The 15,975-nt window shown below is 36.7% G+C and overlaps 1 pseudogene; it reads left to right on the forward strand.

Annotated features, from left to right (window-relative positions):
* Positions 1–15,975, forward strand: part of LOC107590008 (E3 ubiquitin-protein ligase parkin-like) — a 113,691-nt pseudogene that overhangs the window by 87,350 nt on the left and 10,366 nt on the right.

Genomic DNA, 15,975 nt, shown 5'->3' on the forward strand with positions numbered 1-15,975 from the left:
TGTTAGAACGAGCCGTTTTAGGTAGGCGTGGTTGACTCTTAACTTTTATAAAGAATATCTCTTTGGATTTGAGACTTTAGTCCTTGCAACTTTACACATCTTATTTATGCACCAAGAGCTTGTAACACTCCAAAGAGAAAGGACAAATTGAAATCGCATCATATGACCCCTTTAAGTTGACGCTGTATCGTTTTGGTATCTTATTTGTTGATAGAATAAAATATTTGTGGATATTTTGCAAACAATGTTAGAAACAAATGATAATGCTTTTTAACCTTGAGTGGTAAGGATTATTTTCTTGATTTCCGATCAGCGATTAAAAAAATTTATTTACTTATTTATTTATCCATCCATTCATCCATTCTGTAATGGCAAATCTGAATTTTCAACATCATTACATCAGTCTTTAGTGTCACATGACCTTTCAGAAATCATTCTAATATGCTGATCATTTCTAATTCGCTGCTCAAGAAACATTTCTTATCAATGTTGAAAACAGTTGTGCTGCTTGATATTTTTGTGGAAACGGTGATACTTTTTTTTCGATTCTAGGCAGAATAGAAAATTCAAAAGAACAATTTCTATGAAATACTTTTGTAGCATTATAAATGTCTTTACTGTCGCTTTTGATCATTTTAAAATATCCTTATTGTAAAAAAGTTGCAAAGAATCTCACCTCTTTATTGTATAGATAAAGTGGATATGGGATGGAAGACCGGATTCAAACTTGTATCACCTGTGTGATCCCCAAATCCCCAGCATGCTAACAGCTACACCTCAGCTCTAACCTTAGGTAACTCCACAGGAGGAATAACTATAGTCTCTTTCCATATGTGTGTGTGTGTGTGTGTGTGTGTGTGGGCCCTGAAAATGTGTTCACCCCTCAGTATGCTACACTTCTTCATTGCCATGGTAACAACATGTTTTCTCTCTGTAGTCTTTATCTTTAATTATTTTTAGACAAATGTGAGTCTTTTTTCCTTCTATAATTCTAATATTTGCTGGCAGCCTGTGAGTCCCCAGACAGGTCCAGTGCGATTAGTGCGCTCGCCGCCATTTGCATAAGAAAAGTGAGACGACGTTTGCGCTAGCAGCCTCCAATGGAAGGTGTGTGCGCTGGAGACTTCAGCTTCTACAGGTTGCTACTGTGTGACCTTTACAACATTCTGTCCAGTTTTTTGATGTTGAAATTTCTTCAGTGTAATATGTGGCTACTTGCATCTGTCCGAACAATGCGTGTAAATGCAATATGGTTATAAATATCCAGATATGGTCCAGGTAGGAAATGTATGTTGTAAAGAGAGTTGTTTTTAGGGAAATCAGCAAATGTTTTACTTTTAGTTTTAGTTTAGAATGTTGGTAGCACTTTAGAATAGGGAACACATATCCACTATTAACTATGACTTTTGCCTCAATAAACTCCTAATTTGCTGTGCATTAATAGTTAGTATGGTCGTTGATAAGTTTAGGTATTGGGGAATTAAGGGATCTAAAATATGGTCATGCAGAATAAGGCATTAATATATGCTTTATAAGTACTATTAAACAGCCAATATGCTAATAATATGCATGCTAATAAGAAACTAGTTAATTGTGAGAATTGGACCTTAAAATAAAGTCTTACCAGAATGTTTTTACTTTTAATCTGCACTTTAAGAACGAAGAGATGAAACACCCAAAATCACCTTGGGATAGTTCACTCAATAATAAAATTTTTGGTCATCAGTTACTTATTGTCATATCCTTCCAAACCTGTAAGACTTTATTTCATGTTCAAAACACAAATAACAATGTTTTTTTATGAAACCTGAGAGAAAGGCCATTCCACTAAAGGCTGTGACACACCAAACCGGCATCAAAGAACTGGTGGCGCTGAAAGCTGTCTGTGTTGTCGCCAGTGTTGTCTGCGTCTCGGCCAAAATGTTGCGCTTGAACACATCGCAAAGACTACAGTCAGCGGCCAACTAGCACATGCATTCTGCACCTGTATGAGAAGAAATAACTCCACAACTCAACTTGTTGATCAGTTGGCCTTCACTTTACTCACTCAGTATGAAAATATTTGTGTATTAGAATGCTCAGGTAAGATGAAGATGTAAAATTGATGTCCGGTTAGGGCCCGTTGTCACGGCCTTAAAACATTTTGATGCTTCAAAAAAGTTAGTAAAGACATTGTAAAATTGAAACCATATGAATTGAGCGGTTTAATGCAAGTCTGCTGAAGAAACACAATCAATTTTTTTTATGACAACCAGATTTAAAGGTATAGTTCCATCCAAGATATAGATGAGTTTGTTTCTTCATCTGAATTGATTTGGAGAAATGTAGCATTACATCACTTGCTCACCAATGGATCATCTGCAGTGAATGGGTGCCGTCAGAATGAGAGTCCAAACAGCTGATAAAAACATCACAATAACAAATCTGGTGTCCATAATTGATAAAAATGCTCCAGAGAAAAAGTAAATCTTCTGTTGTCCTATCACATCAGTATCCACCAACTCATTTGTTTAGAAATGTTTTGGACTGTTTTGGCTTTGGCTTGCATATTTCTCTCCTGATTCAGACAAAATGACTTTTTTCCGCTGGAGAACGCAATGTTAGGCTATGTTCACACTTGGCATCTTTTTTACATTATAATCCTATGGAGTAAACCGTGTTTTCAAAAAAGTCCACCGCCACCACAGGCGTCTTTTTCTGCAGCTCAGAGCATCTTTTCAAGTTGAAAAAAGTTTAACTTTTCTGAAAAAAACGCCCTACGTCAAGTGCCTTTTTGACAGCTGACCAATGACAAGCCAGTGGCGAGTCGTTTCCATAACAATAAAAACAACAAGAAAAATGGAAAAGATAGCCGGTAGATTAGTTCGTACTAGTTTCATAGCACAAAGAGTAGTATGATATGAGCACAAAACTGTATCTAACTTAGTCTAAAATATGCCACAAACCGTCCATCATTCAGCCGGAGCTCCTGGACTAAATTGCTGTAAGCACCATACTGTTTCCTTTCCCGTATAATGTCATGCACCCACAAACATCGTTGTGAACCGACATTCTCTTCCCCGTTAACTTCAAAAGGCAACGCAAGGGCCAACTTTTTACTCTTTCTCAACATTTCTGCAGCATATAACGCTAGGCTACTGTTGCAGCTGTTGTTACAGCAACAAAAGACGCCCTCGGCTGCTATTTGTTACCAAAACGCTGCCAGATTTTTATTTTACTAAAAAACTTTTTCTTATCAAAAAAGACGCCAAGTGTGAATACGCCCTTAGATGGACTCCATGAAGCTAAATGTCTTAATGATGGATTTGTTTGTTACAAATACTCAGCTTTTCACTTCACATTAACTGATGAACTGGAGTGGTGTGGATTATTGTGATGTTTTTATCAGCTGTTTAGACTCTCATTCTGACGGCACCCATTCACTTCAGAGGATCCATTGGTGAGCAAGTGATGCAATGCTACATTTCTCCAAGTCTGTTCTAATAAAAAAAAAAACTCATCTACATCTTGAAGCAAGCACGTTTGTGATTCAGATTACCATATTTGATGTGCTCGATTTATGTGTGTTGATCAATTGTTTATTCATAAAAATAAGCCTAAATTAAATCTGTCCAAAATATAAAGTGATTGAGCCTCTTCAGAAGACTAGGGTTAAGTGACTTTATTCAGATTACATTTAAAATGTCTTTATGAACTTTTTGAAAATGTTGGTCCTTCAATTGAGGGACAGAAATCTCCCAAATTAAAAAAAAAAAAAATCTTCACTTGTGTTACAAATATGAATGAAGTTCTTATGGGCTTGGAATTACTTAAGGGGAGAAATTGCTGACAGAATTTGAACTACAGTATATAGCCATTTAGGATGAACAATTTAAAGCCTTTATATATATGTATATACAGTATACAGTATATATACTGATATTACAATCAGTTCAGGGTGAATGTTCAGGGTTAAATTTACTGTCTTTTGTGGCTGTGAATATGTTACTTAATGATCTCAAATGAACCCCGACAGATGGCATATTCATCTTTTCGCACAAAAGAGGATCGGCAGGGAGCAGAAAGTCTGTGATGTGAAATTTCTTCTCTCTGATTTCATAAGCTTGTATTATACTACATGCACTCAGCTGCTATCAGCCTTTTTATCTACATTCGTCTTTAGAGATCACTCCATTTCACTCTACTTAGGTGTACGAAGATGTCCAAAGATGTGTGTGTGTGTGTGTGAGTGCCATCACATGCAGATTAGAGTAGTCATTAGTCTCCTAATGGATAATTGGTGTGTAGCAGGAATCTTTGGTCCAAAGCAAAATATTTCCCCACAAAAGGGACCACATCATTACACCACGCTTGTTAGAGGAGAGCATTGGACTGCCACTTTGGTGTCGGGCCCCTGCCTAAGCTCACACACATTCATCTTCACTCATTTGCCGTCCATAATTATCCTGTGTGGATTTAACAGCGGATTGTTTCTGCGGAGCGGGAATACGAGGGACCTCTTTGGCTCTGTTCCCCATTAAGGTGCTTCTCCTCTCCTGGAGATTAGGCAGCTCAAAGGAAAGGCCTCTCTTCTCAGAGCGTGATCCTGAGGTGGCTGTTGGGTGTGTATCGGTATCGTAAGTGCTGGGCCTCCCCGTAAGAGCAGCGCTCATTAGCGTTTATGTACGCCCGAGTATAGGATATGGGGCATAATGTATGATAATATATGCGCTTGTCGTTTCCTGTTGCATTTTGATGAGGAATGCCCAGTTGAAATGACCAGCATATGTTGTGTTTTGGATGCTGGCGCAGGGTTGCCATCAGGTCTGAAAAACAAGGCCAGCCCAATTGCGATTCAAAACTAGTCCAATCACATTTTTTCCCATGCTTTTCCCCTCCATCGAAATAAGATGACCAATACTTGCTTGGTCAACTAGCGAGACGAGAAAGGTCAGGTCAGTTTTGATGTGGTATGATGGGTCAGCAAAAGGGACCAACAAAAATTTCAATTTAATGGTTCAAAAATATAATGTGGTTTAACCATCAAATACATTTGAATAGCATATCTACTTTACACCTTTAATACATATGAGTGTACACATCTAAATTATTTTAAAATATAGGTAAAACATATGTTTTCCCCAATATTAATTCATAAATATTAATTTCAAACCATATTACATTTTGCAACCTGAACTATACATTGTTAAATTATCTGATATTTTTAAAGACTTTTAAAGTGGTTAAAGTGGTCCTTTCTATATAATTTCCTGTTGTATGTTTTTTCCTCCCTGCATGTTTCTGTCGTTAGTCATACCTTTGACTTTAACAAAACTGCTTCTTTGCTTTTTTTTTCTCTAATCAATAATAATAAAATATTATGCTTAATAACTACCTAATAAGATTTAATTTTTGGGAATGTCATCCTTTTAGTGGCTTAAGCGGCTTTTTTCTTCGTTATGATATAAGAACAGTTACATAACCCTGACATTTTTGACTTCATGCCCACAACAATTAATAAATGAAAATTAATTTCAATTCAAAAATTATTAATGTCAAGTGGTGGATTCATGTTATTGTCAATTGCCTTTTTGATGCATTTTTGAGGAAATGAATAGATTTAGACCAAAAAAAAAGACAAGTGTTATGTCATCGGCCTGAATAACAAAGCTGTATTCGTTAGACAAAACCAACACAAACTTCTGATATAACATTGAGCAGGATGGGATTTCACACTGGCTTCACACAAAAAGTAAAGGTTCCTTGCAAACATGATTGTAAATGCAAACATTGCATTCCTATAGCCCTGTTTAAACATGGAACAGAAATTAATCTAGTTTGTCCGGGTTTTACAAACCATGTGATTTTAAATTGTTTATGAGAGCTTATGACAAGCATCGTTTCATTTTGATTGCATGTTGATTTTAAAGAGATATGGTACATTGGTATTTTCTTTTAACTCCAAAGTGAACACCAAAGTGATTCGAACGCCGTTCCAAACCTGTGTCTTACTCATCTGTTTGTCCATGCAATGCAAGTCAATGGGGTCCAATGTTATGTGAACCCCAAAATTCTTCAGAATATTTTCTTTTATGTTCCACGAAAGAAAGAAAGTCATTTAGCTCATAAGTTCATAGCTTTTGACAGCTCTTTCAGCCCATGCTAACTCTATGCCTTCTGACTGCATTACTTTTTTTTTTTTTTTTTTTTCTCTTTCTCCAGCCGGCTGTCCTGATTCGCTCATTAAAGAGGTTCATCATTTCCAAGTCCTGGGAGATGAGCAGGTAGGTTTGGACTCTGAGATCCGCAGGTCAGACTTACACACATCCATACACACACCTTCTAAGCAACCTTCCCTGTCCTGATCACGGCTCATGAGAAATCCAACTTTACCAAAAACGTGAACCAGATCTCAACCAGCCCCAAACAAAAACAAAGGGAAAACTAGAAGATTTGAAGAAAACAATAAAACATTACCAAAACCCATTGGACACATTTATAACAAAATCAGAAATAACAGAGCACATTACAAATCTCAAATTAAAGAAGGCATGTGGACAAGACAACATCAGCAATGAAATGCTCAAAATCAGCAGCCCCTACATAATTCAAGCTCTGGCAAAATTATTCAATCTGATCTTATCCTTCTGTTGATGTCCCTGAGACCTGGTCTGAAGGACTGATCACACCTATATATAAAAAAAGGAGATAAATTCGATCCCAGTAATTACCGCAGCATTTGTGTGGGCAGTAGCAAAGCTTTTTTGCAATATAATAAATAGCAGCATAGTGCTCCAGCAGGGCCGTGGAGTGAGGCAGGGATGCAGTCTGAGCCCAACACTACAACATCTACATCAACGAGCTGGCAGAAGCTCTGGACCGCTCCGGCAGCATCCCGGGCCTCGCTCTGCAGGACTCTGAAGTCAAATGCCTGCTGTATGCGGATGACCTGGTTCTGATGTCCCCCACAGCTGAGGGTCTCCAGCACAGCCTGGCCCTGCTGGAACAGTACTGTGAGGAATGGGCACTGACGGTTAACCTGGACAAAACCAGAGTCATGGTGTTCCAGAAGAAAGCCAGGTCTCAGAGAAACAGATACCAGTACACTTACGGAGCAGAAGTCCTAGAGCACAGCACCGGCTACACTTACCTGGGCATCGAGATCTCAGCATCAGGGGGCTTCAGTCTGGCTGTGAAGGCCTTGAATGAGAGGGCCCAGAGGGCTTTTTATGCCATAAAATCACGGTTTGACAAATTAAAATGACCAATTAAAACTCAAATTATATCCTCCTGACTACCAGCTATGGAGTTTTGTCCACTGTAGAGGACATTATGTTTTAGTGATTTCTCTGAGACGTTACATGTCACAGTTTTAAGTCATGATGTCCTGTACAGGGCTTTCCAGAGATACCAAATGATTGGATGTTTCACCATGACCACTCCCTCTCTTTGGTCTTTAAAAATGGCTGACATTCATTTAGTAATCAAATGTAACACCCTAATGGAAATATGATAATATTTTGTAATTATCATTTAAATCTGACTAATTGACAAATTGTTTGTCATAAATCAACATCTCAGGAAAATGTTATGGGGTTTCAAATCAAAATATGACCTTCTGTTATGAAACAGGACATCAATTTCATACATGTCCACTGTAGAGGACACCAGGACTTAAAGCATGTTTATTACACATTTTGGGAAAAATTATATATCAATATTCCTATTAAATATTAGATATTATTATGAAAATCTTGCTAATTATTACTCCCATTATTGCACTTATTTGTTCATTCTATGTTGCCCCAAAAACACATTAAAAACTTGTTTATGGCCATTTTACACACATTTTGCATAAAGAAAAATGGTTTTTAAAAATATCTTTCACAACATAGTTGAGAATCATCTTTATATAAAGCTTGGTATAAAAAAATTAAAATGTTTTTCTGGTTAAAACAAAAAAATTGGGATAAAAGTTTAATAGAAAGAACACAATTGGAATTTGCAAAAAACATTCTTAGGATAAACAGAGGCACTTCTAGCAATGCCTGCATGGAAAAACTCGTTTATGGCCATTTTACACACATTTTGCATAAAAAAAATGTTTCATAACATAGTTGAGAATCATCTTTATATAAAGCTTGGTATAAAAAATGAAAATGTATTTCTGGTTAAAACAAAAATCCCACTATTTTTGCCTTTTCATGTCTATTCATGTCTTTCTATTTTTTTTAAAACAGGACTTTTTAAAGTCCCGATGTCCTCTACAGAGGACATGGCATAACATATGAATAAAATATAATTTTTCAAAAATGCTCTTATGCTCTAAACAATGTAATGGCATGACAAAATACTAAATTCACAAAACTATTTTTTCCTGGTAGTCAGGAGGATATCACGCAATTATTAAACCAATTCTACTGTATGGGAGTGAAATTTGGGGTAAAAAAATTAAAATGTTTTTCTGGTTAAAACAAAAAAATTGGGATAAAAGTTTAATAGAAAGAACACAATTGGAATTTGCAAAAAACATTCTTAGGATAAACAGAGGCACTTCTAGCAATGCCTGCAGGGCTGAACTGGGCTTATACCCCTTACACATTGAAATACAAAAAAGAGCTGTTCAATTCTGGCATCACCTGAGTCAATCTGACACTGAATCTATACAATATAAAGCCCTCCTCGCCAATGAATCCCCCACAGTGTCTCATCCTCTAAATACACTCGTGCTTCAATTAATGAAAGAAACTCAAGCTGAGTCTGACTCCAACCGCAACCCCAACATTCATAAAGACATTGACAAAAATCTAAAATACAATTATGCTTAGGATAAACAGAGGCACTTCTAGCAATGCCTGCAGGGCTGAACTGGGCTTATACCCCTTACACATTGAAATAAAAAAAGAGCTGTTCAATTCTGGCATCACCTGAGTCAATCTGACACTGAATCTATACAATATAAAGCCCTCCTCGCCAATGGATCCCCCACAGTGTCTCATCCTCTAAATACACTCGTGCTTCAATTAACGAAAGAAACTCCAAGCTGAGTCTGACTCCAACCGCAGCCCCAACATTCATAAAGACATTGACAAAAATCTAAAATATAATTATGATGAAAAATTAAAAAACAAATTTAACCTCCAAACCAAACTCCAGTGTTATTCGGCCCCAACTAGAACCACCAAATTGGCAAATTACTTATCAATATAAAGACATTGACAAAAATCTAAAATACAATTATGATGAAAAATTTAAAAAACGAATTTGACCTCCAAACCAAACTCCAGTGTTATTCGGCCCTAACTAGAACCACCAAATTGGCAAATTACTTATCAATCAAACAATTAAATGAAAGACAAATCCTTTCAAAATATTGACTCAGCGACCACGACTTAGAAATAGAGAAAGGAAGACATAATAAATCCTGGATACAGAGAGAACAGAGACTATGCGAACACTGTGACTTAACCCTTACGAAAAAGAAGTTTATTCAAGTGTGCTATTAGTATACTTCTTTTAAACTAAAAATAGGAAAGTATACTTTTAGTCTACTTTGTATGTACTTCTCAGAAATGGGCTTTATGTACTTCTCAGAAATATACTTAAAATTACATTTAAGTATACTTGACTTATACTTAGAAAAAGTCTAAATATATTTTAGCTATAATTGTGCTCCTAGAATGCGTGTTTCATTGTTATACTGTAGGGGTAAAACAATTAAAAGAAAGACAAATCCTTTCAAAATATCGACTCAGCGACCACGACTTAGAAATAGAGAAAGGAAGACATCATAAATCCTGGATACATAGAGAACAGCGACTATGCAAACACTGTGACTTAACCTTTACGAAAAATAAGTTTATTCAAGTGTGCTATTAGTATACTTCTTTTAAACTAAAAATAGGAAAGTATACTTTTAGTCTACTTTTTATGTACTTCTCAGAAATATACTTAAAATGACATTTAAGTATACTTGACTTATACTTAGAAAAAGTCTAAATATATTTTAGCTATAATTGTGCTCCTAGAATGCGTATTTTCATGGTTATACTGTAGGGGGCGCTGGTACACATCTTCTGTACAGAATTTCCAAAAAACACAAGTGAAGAAGAAACCGAAACAACAGATGCTTCCACATGTAATCTAACACGATCATCAGACATAAAACAGCATCAAAACTGTGTAACGTTATGGAATAAAATGTCGACCAATGAAGAGGTAATAATGACTGTCAAGCTTTGGGGTGTTGATCGACTCCATCTACGTTTTGATTATCATTCTGAATCCAGTTCATAGTCTTTTTTCAGCTTTTTGTTCAAAATGTTGTTTATTTCTTTTTTTTTTATTTATGAAACGTATCCACATTCAAGTGTTTAAAAAAATAATTCATGAAGCTAGAATAAAATGTTTTTGTTTACAAGCAGATACCCTGTTCTTTCTTTTGATGTTTTGTATGTTCAGATATTTATATAACAAAATATATACAAATTAATACCTAAATAGGGACATAGTAGTATACTTAAAGTATGATGAAAAGTTCACTTAAAGAAAACTTACAAGTATACTTGCAGTATAAAACTACTAAACTAGTAGTTTACTGAGACTATACTTCAAAGTGTACTAAAAATGCTACTACAAGTATTTAATTAGTAAACTATAAGTATTCCTATTAGTTCACTTTTAGTATAGTTGCAGTACAAACTAAAAACACAGATGTAAACTAGTCGTGTACTCAAAGTTTACTAATGTTATACTAAAAGTATACTTAAAAGTATACTTTTATATACTAGAAAGTGGGCCAATTTAGTCCCAAGGAATATTGAAATAGTACACTTACAAGTATACTACTAGTACACTGATATTTGTATACTTACTACATAAAGTATACTTAAAAATATACTTGAACTTTACTTAAGTATACTTAATAAAATAAACTTGAAGTATACTACTTTTTGGTAAGGGAAATCAAATAGAGGATGAGAAACACTTTCTTCTTGTCTGCCCCAAATACACCACTACAAGGCAAATATTCTTTTCACAATGTGAATATTGAATTGCTCTTTTTCTTCACTGGACGACTCAGTGAAACTCCGCTATATACTCGGAGAGGATGAGATGGCAGTCAAACTAGCTGCAAAATATGTATACACCATACACACCATACGAAATGGTTAATTAATTTGCTTTATTTGACATTCTTCATTGTAATTATTAATTAATATTAGAAATACTGTCTGCTGTTGTTATTTTTAATTTTATTGTATTTATTTATTTGTTTTCTCTTATTTATTACAAATTTTTTGTCAAATTTTTTACTTTGATGGTGTAATCATATTCTGTATTGTATACATCTAAAATGCTTTGGCAATACTGTAACACAAATGTCATGCCAATAAAGCATCTTGAACTTAAACTAATTTCAGGGATTGTAAAATAGTTATTGTGTCTTAGGGCAAATGTTGATTGACAGATGATTAGTTACCTAAGGCCTCTAAATGATCAAGGAACATAAGAACAACTTTTATATTGTTAATACAATTTCAAGATTAACCCTTACTTGACTAAAGCAACTTAGGTTTACTTGATGATCCATACATACATTTTTTTTTTTTTTTTTTTTTAGAAAAATCATGTTAAAATGTAAGTATAAAAATTATATATCAGGCTTTTGAGGAATGTTTATTTGTTCATCTCTCAATCATTATTGTATTGCATATGTTTTGTCCCACAACAAAAAACTAGAGCTTTGATCATAAATGAAGCATTTAGAAAACATTGAAATATCATCTTACTATGACATGTTATTGGGAGACATGCATTTTATGAAAGTCGAAAATGTTATCTTCCTTTTTGACCATGTAAATACCAGCAACCGCCCCAAATTTCATATTTTTGCTCAGTTTGGGACTCTGAATGAAACTGAGAAGGTTTTTTTTGTTTTTTTTCCTCCAGTATGAACTCCATATTCTCCTATATCATACTATATGAGCCATAAAAGCCTGCTGTATGAAATTGATACTCAACAAAATACACATATGCAAACTTCTTTTCAATAAACTGTTATTATTTTTTTAATTCATTAAAATAATAATAATAATGTTTTCTCAGATTATTATTTCATATGTAATATTAAATGGGTTTAATTACTTATTTTATTGGAAAGTGTATGATCTTTCTTCTGTGGATCGTAAAAGAAGATATTTTGGGAAATGTCTTTTGTCCATGCAATGGAAGTCAAAGGGCTTTCTTCAAAATATCTTCTTTGATTTAGTTTGGAACGACATGAAGATAAATCATGTTTGGGTCAGCTATCCCTTGTTACCATTACCAGGCTGTTTTTTAGTCTCAGTCCATCTCTGTTTTCCAGTATGAGCGCTACCAGCGATACGCGGCGGAGGAGTGTGTTCTTCAGATGGGAGGAGTTCTGTGTCTCGCTCCAGGATGTTCCTGTGGATGATGGCAGGAGAGTCCGCTGTGAGTTGGGGAATGGACTCGGCTGTGGGGTACGACCTTCTCCACTCACCTCACAACAGCTTTTGCAATAATATGCAGAGATTTCAAACATGTTTGTTTGTGTATCCCCACCAGCCCAAAAAGTCATTATTTCTGTTATTATTCCATTCTATGCCAGTAGTGGGGAAGAAATTGCACACTTCACCTTTAATATGTGTTGGGTTGTCCGTAATTAAGAATTATGAGCTATATAAAACAATAAGTTTTACAACAGCCTGACATGACAAACATCTGCATTTTTACAAACCTTTGACTAAGTATATCCCAGTTTGGGATGGAATTCATGTGTTTTTCTTCTCTGCTCTCTATCGCTTGTATATTCCACTCGTCCAATCACGGCACGATTAAGATGTAATTACCACACAATTTGCATGATGTTTTCTAATTAGCCAGTCGATTAAAGATTAGGGTGTAGTTCAGCTGCCATTAGCGCTGACTGATTGCATGTTTGCAAACACAAACATCATCATTCCAGTGGGACGAAACCCCATATCTGTGCTTCTGTCTGTCTCTGTCAAAGGTGCAGCCTGCATCACAGAGTGCTGCCTGAAAGCCTTTTGTTGTCATGGACTGTGGTTTTGAGCTGTAGACGGGCATTAGACCTAAATGTATTTGCCAGGGAATTCGTTTGATTAATTATGTTGGTATTGTGTGTTTAACACAAAGCAGGGTTTTGGGACACAGGGATACAAGTTTGGTATTTCAAACAAAATGAAACACAAAAAAAGCACCTTCTTCATATATTTTAGCAAAACAACAAACTGAAGTAAAACATTTTCCAGGTTTTTAAGCCTTTCAAAATAAAATAAAATATAAAAATAAACAAAACTACACTTTATGTACAAATACCTATGAATGCTAATGAGATCCCATGTAACTACCTTGGTATAGTTTAAGCTGCTGTCATGGACAGTGGTTTTGAGCAAAACAAAACACAAAACAGGCTGCTGTGGTGTTTTTTTTCCTAATATGTTTTGCAAAATACTTTTTATGACTTTCAAAATGTTCAAAATAAAATAAAAATAAATTTGGTAACAAGGTTTAAAAAATAAAGAAATAAATAAATAATAAAAATCTAAAAAAAATAAATAAACAAAACAAAACAACATGTGGTGGGCAGACAATATTTAGTATTTTTGTCTGATACATTTAAAAAAATAAATAAAATTTGGTAACAGGATTTCAAAACAAAACATGGAGGCCAAACTGTATTTTATACTTAAACTAGGTAAATTCACTGTTTAATTTTAGACATTTAAAATAATTGTACATTTTATTTATTGTACATTTTATTGTACATTTTATTCCATTAGGATTTATTTTATTTTATACTATTTTATTAGTATTTTTTTCCCCTTGAAATCAGGGAATAATGCTAGATTGGAAAAACACTGACAATTGCACATTTGCACTGAACATGAAGAACGCAAGAAGATATCAGATTTTAGATGACTTATATATATATATATATATATATATATATATATATATACGTCACCGTCCGCCATATTGGAATGGTCAAAGCTGGTCTGCAACAGTAGTTATACGCATATATGAATATCTATATCTGCAGTAGACTTAAGCAGATGATTTTGCTAAACTAACTAAATAAATTAAAACGGAACAAAGATGTTAGCTAGCACGACATTAAATTAAGTTTCCATTGTTTAAAAACCTGTAATACAGTTAATACATATTAAAGGAGACATATTATGCACCTTTTTACAATATGTAATATAAGTCTCTGGTGTCCCCAGAATGTGTCTGTGAAATTTCAGCTCGAAATACTCCACAGTTCATTTATTACATAATTTTTAAAATGCTTACTTTGAGTGGAAGCAGAAATGTCTCTAGGTTACATATGTAACCATGGTTCCAGGCATACTGTTTCCTAGTGGCGGGAGCTCTGGACTGGGGGATAGTCTCAACAACCTCAGTTGAGAGACCAGATGCTAGGAGCTGTGCCCCCTCAGGGGCCATGCCCACAGCTTCCATAACTCCGCCGATTGATGTAGGAGACCACCGATGTGTTGTCTGTGCGGACAAACGCCTGATGCCCCCTTAGGTCTGGAAGGAAGTGTGTCAGAGCTCGAAACACGGCCAGCATTCCCCGGCAGTTGATGTGCCAAAGAGATGATGGCCTTCCCACAGACCCTGGGCAGAACGGCCACTCATGACCGCTCCATAGCCCGTGAGAGAGGCATCCGTCGTTAGCCTTACGCGACGACAAGGAGCCCCTAACGTCGGGCCTTGAACCAGGAACCAACGTTTCTTCCACATGTCTAAGGCACGTAAGCATCGCCGCGTGAGCTTGATCATGCAAAGCGGATTCCCCCTCGGGGAAAATCCTTTGGTTCTGAGCCACCACTGCAAGGGTCTCATGTACAGCAGGCCAAAAGGTATCACGTTGGACGCCGCTGCCATCAGGCCCAACAGCCTCAGAAACTGTTTGACAGTGAGTGACTGGCCTTCTCTTACTCTCGTGACTGTCGTGAGGATTGACTCGATTCGAGCAGGAGACAGACGTGCCTGCATCGAGGTTGAGTCCCACACCACGCCTAAATAAGTGGTTCTCTGTAGTGGAGAAAGAACACTCTTCTTGGCATTTAGTCTTAACCCCAGCTCTCTCGTATGGGCGAGGACGACATCTCGATGCCGAGCCGCCATCTGCTCCGATTGAGCTAGTGTTAACCAATCGTCGATATAATTGAGTATGCGGATGCCCTGGAGTCGCAGTGGAGCCAGAGCAGCATCCACACACTTTGTGAAAGTGCGGGGTGAGAGTGACAGGCCGAAGGGAAGAACTCTATATTGGTATGCTTCGCCCCCGAAAGCAAACCTCAGGAACTTCCAGTGTTGAGGGAGGATGGAAACATGGAAATAAGCGTCTCTGAGATCTATCGTAACAAACCAGTTCTCGGACTGGATCTGAGATACTATCTGCTTGATAGTGAGCATCTTGAACCGAAGCCGTTTGATAGCGCGGTTCAGAAGACGGAGATTTAAGATCGGACGCAACCCCCCCATCCTTCTTCAGAATGATGAAGTAACGGCTGTAGAACCCGGACGCTCTTTCGAGAGGAGGAGAGTATCTACTTCTTGTTCCATTCCCAGAGCCTGCTCGGGGCCCACTAGTGTGGGGATGACCCAGTTGAAACGAGGCGGACGGGAACCGAACTGGATTCTGTAATCTTTCTCTACAATCTGCAGGACCCATTTTGAGATATTTGGTAGAAATTTCCACGCTACCAGAAAATCTACTAAGGGAGCCAGCCCCTCGAGGCTGGCATCTGGTATTATTAGATTAGCCAGTTCGGTGCCCTGAAGCGGATGACCGGCAGGGAACGACCGACCTGACTGCTGTAGCACCCTCACTTGAGGGGGCGAGCTCTCCCGTGCCATACCGTTGCTGGGCGGCAGCTGGGAATTTCGCTCGTCGGAGCTCACTGAGCCCTGAAGCACCGAGGTGGCAGGGGTATCAAT

The sequence above is a fragment of the Sinocyclocheilus grahami genome, unplaced genomic scaffold (genome assembly GCF_001515645.1).
Source record: "Sinocyclocheilus grahami isolate Dianchi unplaced genomic scaffold, SAMN03320097.WGS_v1.1 scaffold123.1, whole genome shotgun sequence".
In the NCBI taxonomy this organism is placed as follows: Eukaryota; Metazoa; Chordata; class Actinopteri; order Cypriniformes; family Cyprinidae; genus Sinocyclocheilus; species Sinocyclocheilus grahami.